Source organism: Molothrus aeneus, chromosome 1 (assembly GCF_037042795.1).
Source record: "Molothrus aeneus isolate 106 chromosome 1, BPBGC_Maene_1.0, whole genome shotgun sequence".
Taxonomy (NCBI): Eukaryota; Metazoa; Chordata; class Aves; order Passeriformes; family Icteridae; genus Molothrus; species Molothrus aeneus.
In genome coordinates this window covers 26,220,854-26,233,070 of record NC_089646.1, presented here as the reverse complement: position 1 = coordinate 26,233,070, position 12,217 = coordinate 26,220,854, and the positions used below count along the sequence as shown (strand labels likewise).

The 12,217-nt window shown below is 37.6% G+C and overlaps 1 protein-coding gene across 5 annotated transcripts in view; it reads right to left on the bottom strand.

Moving 5' to 3' along the window:
• Positions 1 to 12,217, bottom strand: part of GLCCI1 (glucocorticoid induced 1) — a 54,354-nt gene that overhangs the window by 40,603 nt on the left and 1,534 nt on the right. The gene's annotated exons all lie outside the window — the stretch shown is intronic.

Sequence of the window (12,217 nt, the reverse complement as noted above, 5' to 3'; positions counted from 1 at the left end):
AGAAGTCTATCAAGACAGGACATGACCTATACTGGGAAAACAACATAAGACAAAAACAGCTTGTTCCTTCAAAGGAAAATTGTACACACACACTGACCCACAGTACAGGATTTAGGAATCAACTACATTGAGTTATCTTTTAAAGGTATCACTAAGTCATCCGAAAAGGGAGGAGATCTGGTTAGTCACTGAATCCAACCCACAGGCTAAGGCATTTCCTTCCATTATGGAGGTTTTATGCAAGACTCTCAAGGACACCGAGCCACACAGGATGGCACAGTGGCAGGGCTAGTATGGACTCCAGGGGAAACAGAACACATGGATGAATTTGTAGGCATATTTCACTGGTCCTACAATTGACTGAAAGCCCTGGTTGCCTATGCATGTATGTTGAAGCAAGGTCTCTGCCTCATGTCCCTTATTTCCCCCAACCAGAGGCACAGGTAAAACGTGACTATGAATATATTTCAGAAGTAAGATTTTGTCCACAGCAAAACTCCCCTGTTTAAAATCAACATTATCCTTAGAGATCAAACACAGAAAGAACGCTCTAATCTCTGTAAGAAAAGTAAACAAACCATATGGCAGAAAGTTTCAGCCCACTAAAGCTAAACTATTCTTCTAACAAGGATTACTGCTGGCATGCATAGGACCTGTAGGATTTCATGGCACAAAAGCCTGCTTTATTCAACAGATGTAGCCTACACACTTGCACTCTTCTAGCAGGATGACATGTAAGTAAAAAGCACTAATTCCAAACCTTCACATTTTTATATATTTCACGTTTTTAGAATATATTTTTCTTTGTAAGATTATTACTTCAAATTTAAATACTACAGAAATACCTAAACTTAGTATCATTCAATACAGTGTTTGTACTATAAAATTAAGACAAATTTGATTGGAGCTCAGCAGCTAAGTACTTGGGAAAAAGCACACTGAAACAACCATCCATTAACAGAGAATTTCTTTCCTTTTAGTTCATTAATTTAGATCTGCTGATTCATCTCTTCTATGCATCCAATATTGAGAACCAAACTGGGAACCAAGAACAGCACTAAAGCTTGGGGTTCCTGGGGTCAGTATAAACACATGCAGTTGATTCAGTAACTGAAGAACAGTTTTTTTCAAATAAATTTGATGACTCTGAAGGGATTTGTTGTTGTTGTTATAAAGACAATACTTAAAATTTAACAAGATGTTGAAAGTGAGGGGTTTGTAAACCTTTAATCTAATTCTTCTTTCCATCAAAATGCAGCTGGACATAATAATGAATAAAACAAATCAGAAGGCACAACTCACCATTTCCGTAATCAAAATTCACAAAGAACTGTAATCAATGCACAGAGGCTATACAATGCCATCATAATGATCACCAATTATTAGAGATAGAAAGCATTCTCCTTGCTAGAGCAAATGATACTAAACAACAATAATATATTTTTCTGGGAAAAAAAAAATTGAAAATAGAAATGTAAAACCAGATTAAAATTGATTGCCTAAATTAGAGTGCTCAATTTTGATGATTAAATAAATTATCTTTTCATTATCAGTTAAGACATAGAAACAACTTCCTAAATCCGGAGCCCACTTTGCAGCTACCACTGACAAAACACATAATCACTTCAAAACAGAGCACAGTCAGTCTTACAGCAGCTATTTGTCATCACAACTCCTGCTGGGAAAAAAACCCAGGAACTTTTCTTTTCCTGATGGAAAAGAAGTTCCTTCTTACAGTTTAATATAAAAATATTTACACTGTCAATCCAATCCACCCACTCATACCCTTCCTTGCTCACCTGGATTCTGACAAAGCAACTGGATTTCTATTCTGATTTTTTTAGAATCACACAGTTAAACTCCTAACCTGTGAGTCCTTCTCTGAGTCAGCTCCAGTTTGACTTTACCTTTTTTGAACTGTTGAGCATGAAAAGAGTGTGCAGTACAGCATTTAATGCCTCAGCAGCCCCTGTGTAGCCAAGTGCTCCTCATATAAGACCAGACCTGTGCCCAGAAGTTTTTCAGTTACTTCATGTTGGCAGTTCAGAGATCTCACCACCACCCAACTCCACCCTCCAGGATTTCCAAATGAGATGCTCCTCCTGTGAGGAAAAGATACTCTGATTGAGTACAACCCCACATACATTAACTTCCACTTTTTACTTTTAAATCTAATTTTTTAACTTATTACTTCAATTCCCATGGCTCTTAAACTCTTCTTGCATAATCTTCCTCTGTACTAATTAAACCCCTCAATATTCATCAATGGTTTCATCACCCTAATTTCAAAATTTGCCTGAACAGGTAAGATGTACTTCCCATCTAGGAGATCAGTTTTCTTATCACAATGACCAGGTTAGCATGACACCATTTGGAAAGCTCATTTTGCACTTTAACATTTCTCCCTGGTTTCCACCATCCCTTCCAATTTCTTCTGAAGTTCCACCAATAGCTCTCCATACTTCAGAACTGGACACAACATTTTTAAAACATCAGCATTGCTGATGTACCTGCTATACTCAGGAAGTATCTATTCTCTAATGATGTCACTTTTACTAACAAGACTACCTCAGAAATTTGAAGGTAAATGTCAATTTCTGAATAGGCTTTTCTAGAATCTTGCAATGGAGATCTCTGAAATGACAGAGATCTGAAATATGCAATCTGTATTTATCACAGTCTTGGTAATTCCTAATTCCAAATTATCCTGGTCCCTTACAATTTAGGTTTTTTTTATCTTTCTGGGTTAGAAATCACTGTTCTTATGGAAAGTGATTTCTTAGACTTTTTTCTGGTGAGTGCAAAGCATTGAATAAATATCTGAGCTATTTCCTCTGAGACTGTAGCTACTATTCCTTGGAGTTGACTCTGAAACCATACATTCTAGCAGATCAGTGTCAGATCATTCTCAGATCTTTTTTTCTTCATACCAAATGGTTACAAGTTTTTCCTCATTTTTCCATCTGCATGTTTCTATTATCTCTCTTAAAGCACACAAAGTCCGAGCCTGTTCATGCTTTAACAACTCTCAGCTAAGGTTCACCTTTTGATTGGTAACATGACATTCTTTCCTCAGTTCTTCCTGCTGTTTCTTTCTTGCAAGGCTCTGCTTACTCCTAGCAGCCTTTTCAAGGTAAGTGTCCATGCAATCAGATCACATCCTTGAACTTTTCTGATGTCTGAAAGACTCCAATAGTATTAATATTTTTCAATAAAACAGATTCTCTATTATTCAAAGCAGAGCAACCCCGTTTAGACAAATTTTCAAACTACTTCCTTCTGAAATCCAAAACTTTACTCCAGATGTATGAGTTTTAAACAAACCTCTATGCAGGATTTTCTTCTTTTGCTATATATACAGGCAAATTTGCACAACCAAACAAAGGCTAGATCTAACATTTCCTTCATGTACAGTGTCAGCACACCCATTTCTTCTGCTTCTCCAAAATTTTGAGTTGTTACAGTTGGTAATTCCTATCTTCAATGTGGCCACTCTAAGTTTCTACTATAAATCTTGCAGTCAAAAGATCTCCCTGTATCCTTCAACTTCATATTAAAGGCTATACACACAACTAATGAAAAATCATGCCACTCCAATCATCTGAATAGCATAGTTCCTTCTTTGGAAGAAATTAAGGTAGATCTATACAACAGATTTACTAAATATTTTAAATAATATATGGACTGCACACTTTGCTAAACAACTTCTTTTGAAAGAATGAGCCTCTCTTTCTACAGCAACACCAAAGTTAATTTGGATCTTCCACGTGGGCAATATCCTACACTGAGTATGTGTCTGCAGTCAGTTCCTTGTATGGACATTTCTCAAATACACATTACTTTTAAACATACACGAGTTAATCACATTTTTGCCCATGAGAAATTCTTCTCTTCCAGATTAGGCCTTTTCCTTGCTCCCTTTGAAAAGAACAGAAAGTGTTCAAATGTATTTTATGGTTTCTTTGTGGGTGAAGAAAACATTGCAAAGATAATTATTCCAGGCAGGTTATCAGGTATAACAAAGGAGCCACTGAAGGTGAAATAGCAGAGGAATCAGAGTATGAGAGAAAGGAAGTGTGGTATTCCATTATCAATTGCCACAATTAAGCAAACACAGCTATCAGTTAACAATGAAGATTTTAAGACCTTGAACAGAAATTTACTTCTGTGAAGACAGCTTCTCCTTTAACCTGGCAGCTTCCCAGCTACTGTGTAAACCTAAGTCTCATTCTGCATTCTTCAGCAGTTAGCTGGTATTTTTAGAGTCACACTGGTCAAAGTCTGTTCCGGGACACAGTGTAAATCTGGGTTTAACTTTCAGCAAGCAGCTCAACTCTTCATTGCTTTGGAAAGCAGAAAGTTAAGATATCACACACAACAAAGATTTAGAATAATATATGCTGAATATGGAGGTGTAACACCTAGCTCACAGAGTCAAAGCTGCAAAGCTACTTGGTTTTCATAATGTACTTTCCAGGGCTCCAGATTCCAGAAAGACTGACTAGCTGACACTCAGCACTGGACTCACCCAACCTTTCCAGGAGCACAGACTGCACCGCTGAGGCACCTACTACAGCCACCACCATCTTCTAGTCCTACTGGGCTAGGGAGCTCTACCATGGCATGCAGAAGGAGTGGTACTGGGATGATGTTAAATACCTGCAGAAATTCACAGCTCTTGTAGAGCTGGCTCCTCTATGCTGTCTCTCTGTAGCCTGAGCTATGGGAACACAGCACAAAATTTTCAAGGTTTATCCAGCAACATTTCTGATCCAGCATGGATACAGCACTTCATCTAAGAAAAGCAACTGCACTGTTGTCCCCAAGAGCTACATGTTCACAAACCTGGGAATGTCTATTTGCACTTAGGTAATCTGCTCCCTGATAGCCAACTTCTGACTTCATGGCATAATTTGAAGTGGGGTTTGTATTTACAGACTACAATTAATTGAATTAGCTAGTAATTGAATTGAATAACAAAAACTTGTTTCCTGGTAAGAACATGTTATTTCCAAATGATAGCCTGGTCTCCAAGTGCTGACGAACGTCAAACAATTATTAGAGTTTTGATTTTTTATTTTTGTACTGCGCCTAAGCACCTATATTAAAATGTTGGGGGTTCTTTTCTAACTATGAAGATTTTTAAAAAATGTAACAGACACCCAGGTAATCCAGCTAGCCAACCTTTACTAATTATTTCTTTGAGAACTCCAGAAGAGGCACTGTACATCAAAACATGTGAGATTAAAAGGCACATAATATAACAATACCCACATTGCCATACATTTAATCAGTTCACAACTGAGTAACTACTGTTGCACAAAACATTTCTAGAAGACAGATTTACACTTACTATATAACATTAAAATTGATTTAGCTACAGAAATTAGTTTCAAATTCAAGTTTGAATGTCAGTCATCTTGCAGTGACCTGACAATCAGAAATAAGTATTAATTCCTGAAGTTCAGAAATGTGTTTACAACACTACTTGATGCCTGGTGGTAAGGGCACAGGAAAGGAGGCTGAGGCCTTCTCCAAACAGGTGACTAGCATTGTTCAAGGAATGAGACACTTGAATTGCTATTCTTGTTTTGGCTATCTCTCAGCAGATTGAGAAGAAAATATTCTAGAGAGGATATTAGGTTATTCAAACACCATGACACAACTACTACGTACTGCTCTTGTGAGCAAAATATGAGACACTTTCCTCCTAAAGAGGAAACGATGCATAGTTTGGGTAAAGCTAGTTTCAAGTTGTGCAAAATAAACAGCATGTAAGAACCAATGCTGTTATTCACTCATGTGAGAACAACATCCATTGCAAACAGCTACCCCTCAATTTAACACCAGCAACAGTGAAAGTCAAGTCCTATAAACACCAACATCAGCGGCATCATTTATCCCTGGGGCATATGCAACACTAAATAAGGAAGTCTAACCATACAGTACTTTGCATTAAGGTTTCCAAACTCAAGCTCGTAACATTTCATGACCTCCTGGGAAGTATATACAATCTGCAAAGCAACAATATCTAATATGGAAAGCTAATTAAGAGATCTACTACTACAAAAAATGAAAACCTCCCATCACAACTATCTTCACTGACCAAAAACAAACTGTTTAGGTTAATCCCCCATTTACAAGTTTTTTGTGCAGAAAACTGTTACAGCTTGAGTGCAGACACACCTTCTGGGTGCTTTTTCTCCCTGTCAGAGAAAACTAATCTAACAGGGTGAATAGTTCGGCAGGAATCAGCAGCAGCAGCTAGGAAGTGCATATACCAAAGGAGGAGAGGTGAAATGAACACACCCAGGGCAGAGATGATATTGCAGGGCCTGAGACAGCAGGCTGAGTGAGGGCCCACCTCAACACAGCCACACCTGGCCTGCCTGCGCTTCCTTCCAAGACAGACTTCCAGGAGCTACACGGCTTCCTCTGTCCTACTACCGGGAGACATTGTGGGAGCAGAGTTGTCACCAGACAGTCCAAGGGGGCCAGGTAACAGAACAGCTCTGGGCCTAAGCCCAGACTCACACAGCTGGGACAGCAGGGGAAGAGTTGAAAGCACATGTTTTTCAGTTTCAGCCATGGATGAAGGCTTCCATGGACACCATCTCAGCTTCAGGAAGGTAAGAACCAGAGAGCCTGACTCACCATTCCAAAGGATCACTATTACACCCTGGGTCATGGTACTCTGGGTGCTATCCATACTGCACAAATCTCTGATCCCTTTCTGTACCTCAGCATTTCAGCTCCAACTCAAAACTAGTTGTATGGTAGGGATGAGCTTCAAAGTCACATCAGATGGGAAAAAATTAAAGCATAACTGAAAGACTATTCAATTTCGGGGAAGTGAATATACATTCAAAATTGTTATTCAGAATTTGATTATTAAGTACAAACGCCCATTTTCCTTCACCCTCATCTCCAATGCTCTTCACTTTGCAATGACCCAAACCTTAAAAATGGTGACACAAAGGAAAAGGTCATAATCTCAGGCTGACAAGTTGCAGTGATATATTCTAATGATGAGATGTAAATAATATTTTACTTGCCTGAAAATGCCTTAAGCCATTGTTTAAGCACCAGAAAAGGAGTGAAAGACTAACATAAACATCCATTTAAATACGAACACTAAAGCAAGAGGATGATTGTTGACAGTTAAATACGTGAGCACAATTTTTCAGTTATAAATGTTTAATACAGGGTCATTTTTTTCATCAATAAAAGACGCTTATTAAAAATGCTAGTTGATGTTTAAACTCTACTATTTTAACAACTTCCCAAAAACATATGTGAAATCCATGAAGAACTACCTGTTTTGTCAAGTGCTGGCAGCACTGGTCTCTACTGAAGTAACTGTCAACTGACTTAAACACAAACTTCCATTTTTTACTGCAGGTTAAAAAAAAGTTCTCTTCTTCAGATGAAGATAATTAATCAATGGGTAAAGTCACATTTAAAATGTATTGTAGATATTCACTTATACTGAAACACTGAGAACCATATACTCTATTTCCAATACATTTTGCATAGCTTCAACTACTGCTTTCAACTCTAGACATAACTGAAACTTCAAAATTACTGCATCAGTTATTTTTATTATTTTTTTCATAATGATATAGAGTAGTAGCACAAAACCCATTTTAAAAATAACTGGCTTTCCACTGTGAATTTTTGCAATATAGTAGTCTAGACTTGGTGAACACTGCCTCTTTTGTAAGATTCTAAGATACATTCCACTGATCTACCCTCTCTGCATTTTAAAATACATTTTAAGAACCTCCATTCACCCCACTGCCATGGGAAAGAAAACAACAAAACACAGAAAACCATGAATTTCAGAAACCAAATTTCAGTATTTGCCAGTTTTACTATGCACAGATGTTGGCAAGTAACTTCAGTTTGGCCATATGTAACATACAAATACTTGCTTATGCCCAAAGAATAAGAATTAAAGCTCAAGTAGTGATTTAACACAGGTATAATCATATGCTTTTTAAATCAGTTTCTTTTTTCCATGAAACAGGGAGGTTCTGTCTTCAAAGCTAATGCTTTGCTACAGCACTATTCAAGTTCAACAGAGAAAATACCTTCCTATTTTTTCTTCCTGCAGTTTAACACCTGAAAGAAGCTCAATTAATTTGTTTTATAAAGCATTATTTATTAAAGACATTTAATACACCGTTCTCATTTACAGTCATGTTAAAACATGTAACTAAAAAGGCTCTGAGTTCAGGACAACTGGATCAAATTTAGGCAGGGTCTTTTATGTCATCATATTATATTCCAATGAAAGCTATTTTGGGAAGTAAGAGGGACAAAGCTGGAGTAAAACTGTTTTGGCCATACAATTATGGAAATACTGCATTATTCAGGGATCAGGAAATAGGAAGCGTCACAAAAATTACTTCCTTACCTACATTTGCTAGAAATAAAGGCAAGATCTTCTTGATCTCTGGTATAAATGCTTATGATGCTGAAATATTGGATGGTTTGAATCCAGGACAATAAAATAGTTCTACCTTTTGAAGTACAAATTTTGGATGTTTTTTAATATTGATATCCCTTACAAGTCTAGAGATCAACAAATTTGGTTGTTTTACTCCACTCCTAATTCCACTAGCCTAAAACCATATATATATATACTTCTTCCACTGAACTGGGTTATGCAGTTGTTTTGCATCCTTTGTAATTCCTTTCTCTCACTCATGTTGGCAAATCTTCAGGAGTTATTTTGGGAAGTAAAAGACACTTTAACAGCCAAACTGATCATAGTATTTTTCATATGCCCTTAAAACGAACGTTTATCTTTAATATTTGGAAATGGAATGGCAAAAAGTTTGTTCTATAAAATGTGCAAGTGAAAGTTAGAAAAATATGAGGCGTAATATTACAGTACCACTAGAGTTAAATCAAAGCATTTGGTGAGAGCAGTGTTGATTTTGAATCATAGAAGTAATTTACACCCTCCTTGTATACAAAATATTAATGTATCACGAAAAAAAGAAACTAAACAGGAAACCCACTCTCATATTTATACAAGCTACTTTACGTAACAGCAGACACTGCTGATTTTATCCAGGTAAGGCAACAAGGAAAACAACTTGCTTCTTTCTTTAAAAGATGTGTCCACAGGCAAATAGCAAGTTTTATTTGACATGTCCAAGGGTTTGGCTTTTTTGGATTATTACCAGAATATCCTTTGTCATAAACCACACAGCTTCAGATTCTGTTGACATTACTTTTATGCACTCAGAGATCTAAGATATATATTCCCTCTAAGAAAACCACGTGTTGTTACATTCAACCAGACACTTTTTCCGCTGCCAACTCTCCAAAACATGAACACACACTATAAAAAATATCTACTAGTAAGAAATAAACACATTTCAAGAAAGAGGAAAGGTGTAAACTTGCACATTGCAGATTTATCCTATGATATCAGGTTTTCCTCTCTTTTTCCCTCTTTTTTTAGCACCTTAAAAATATATATCTAACATTCATGATTTCTCACCCATTCAGCAACAGTACTAACCAAATACTGCTACTGGCATTGATGGCTTCCTAACAACTGAAAGTCCTCAAATTTGCTTAAAAGAAAATACCGTATTATTGAAAGTTTCAGTCCTAAAATCACAGGGTGTTGCTACAGAACAAAAACCTTTACAGTATACTAGAAAGAAGGGGTAGAAAACATGATGATGGGAGAAAAAACAGACCCTGCTGCTTTCATTCATGTAGTAGTGATGTCAGCGCCTGCAGTGGTAGTTGCTCTGACCTGTACAGGCTCAAAGCTGGAGTATTTGCACAGAAATCTCCTTCGTAAAGGAACCTCTAGCAAATCACTAAAATATCCACACAAAATGGCTTAGCAGGATGGCCAGTTCAAGGCATCTATATTGAAAAAGGCTTAAAGGAGGTGGGGAAGAGACAGGTGTCTTAAGAGAATAACATCTATCCATCAGAATCATAAGCAGTTTCCAGAACAAGCATCCAAGTCAGACTGCAGAGCCAAAGACAAACACATCTCCTGCACTGGTGAGAAAAACAACAGGATTAAACCTCGAGCCTAAGCTCACATTTTACAGCAGTGGGAAATGGCTTTGAAAAACTGACAAAAAAACTTAATCAAGCCACTTCCCCAAGACTTGCATACTGATAACTATAAATAGCTGGAGTAGCATTGTTTAACAAGCCACAGCAAAATGGTCCATGTCTGAAAATGGAACATTTAATTTTTTTTCAAATCCTCCATTATTACTGCAGTAGTCCTCCAGCTCAGTAATCAAATTTCTATGTACTATTATCACCACACAGACTACAAACATGCTTTTAGTGTCCACGCATCATTTACTAAAATGCTGAGAACAAGCAGAGAAACAAAGACAAAATACTGTCCCATGGCATGGAACTATATTCCAAATTGTGTAAAAATACCTCTAGCTTTGGGGGGGGGGGGTTGTGGAGGGGCAGACGAAGGGGAGGTTTGGTAACCTTTTTTCATTTGCAAGACTGAAGAAATAGAGTATCTTATTACTCTCGCCTGCTAGAAAATGGTGCCTGTATTTCAGTAAAATAAAGCTGTTGACGTGTGCAATTGTGGTCATTATTAGGGCGATCACGTTGTTTTCATTCATTCATTCAGGATTTGCTAAAGGATGTCAGCTTCTGCAGCAGCAGCTGGCTTGACCTGGAGGAGGGGGAACGAATTCTTTGCAGTGCATACAGATTACAGGGTGCATTTCTCGACGGACCGTTTATGATTTTATACACTGCACTCATTAAACCAAATCAAGCTCTGTGACGCAGTTCACCAGGAGGCAAGCTCAAACAAGTCTAATGACAGAAAAGTCATTCAGTACTAATTTATAGTCTGATTTATTAAGGCTAAAATAGCCCACAGATGAAGACTGAAACCACTTTCTAACATTAAAATTTCCCCTCCAACAAAACAATCATACACATTAATGAAGTACTTCACAGCTTTGCAGTATTTTTCTGGCTTGCAGGTAACTGCCCATATTCCTCCCTCTCCAATACACCTTAAGCGTAGGCTTTGTACACTGCACCACTACAATGTTTTCCTCCGGGTTCCCATAATTAAATAATTTACTGCTCATCATCAGCACTATCACTACTCATACACACAGATACTTTGGTTTTTCTTAGTTTCCCATTAGCATTTTCCAAAGGTTTAGGAGGCAAAAGGGAAATCGACATTTAGTGCTCCATACAGTCAGAAAAATATGATCTTTAAAATTTTAAAGAGAGCTTGAATGAAACAAAACCACAGAAGCTCAGTTCCATTTTCAAGCACGCAAAACCGTCTGCAGAAATAGACTCTTTTTGAAAAATACATTACAAAGTATCTCTGGTCAGAGTATAAGACAATCAATTAGGTCATCTGCATAAGCAGATGCATAGGGTAAATTAAGTCCATTTGTAACTGGCAGTGACATTTTGCTCATTTGTAAAATGCTGCCCCAATGTAGGACAATTCTGATGACAGATCTGCCCAAGTTGCAAATACTACAGACAACAAGGGTTTACTACACATAAAAACTGAAGGGGAAAGAAGGTAAGATTCCACTGCTACAACACACACTGGCATCCAACACAGACCACAATTTGCCACAGAAATCACACACAGTTAAGACTTATGGAAGGGACAGAAAAAGCAAGTGGGATCGAACCACAGAAAGCATTCCAGAAAGAGATGATGTGTGATACCTTATAGCTACAGCAGGACAACATAAAAAGTGCATTTAGTCCAATTCATTCAACTGCTCAAGTGATGGGGGAAGGCAGAAGGAGTGGGGGAGGTAAGATGGCCACTGCCACTTTAACACATTCAGTAATTTAACAGACAACCTGACACAGGTTAAGTTGGATTTGCTGGGAATCAATTTTACATTTTAAACTTTACAGGCCTATTTTGGCTACATGGGGGCTGGTTTGTAGTGGGTTTTGTCTGGTTGAGGTTTTTTTTACAGTCCCAAGGATTCAGTACTAAGTATCACGAGGGACAGACTTGTTTTTAAGCACCTCAATATGGGAATTTCCTTGTTTTGGAGCCTGCGCTTGGAAACATCCTATCTTTTAACCTATGATCTTACAAAAATGCAAGTCTTTTAGGAAACCGAGCTCTGCAGAAAGGAAGAGCATTTGAGGCTTGGTTTTAACACACACTTCACAACTGGGTTGTGACACCCTA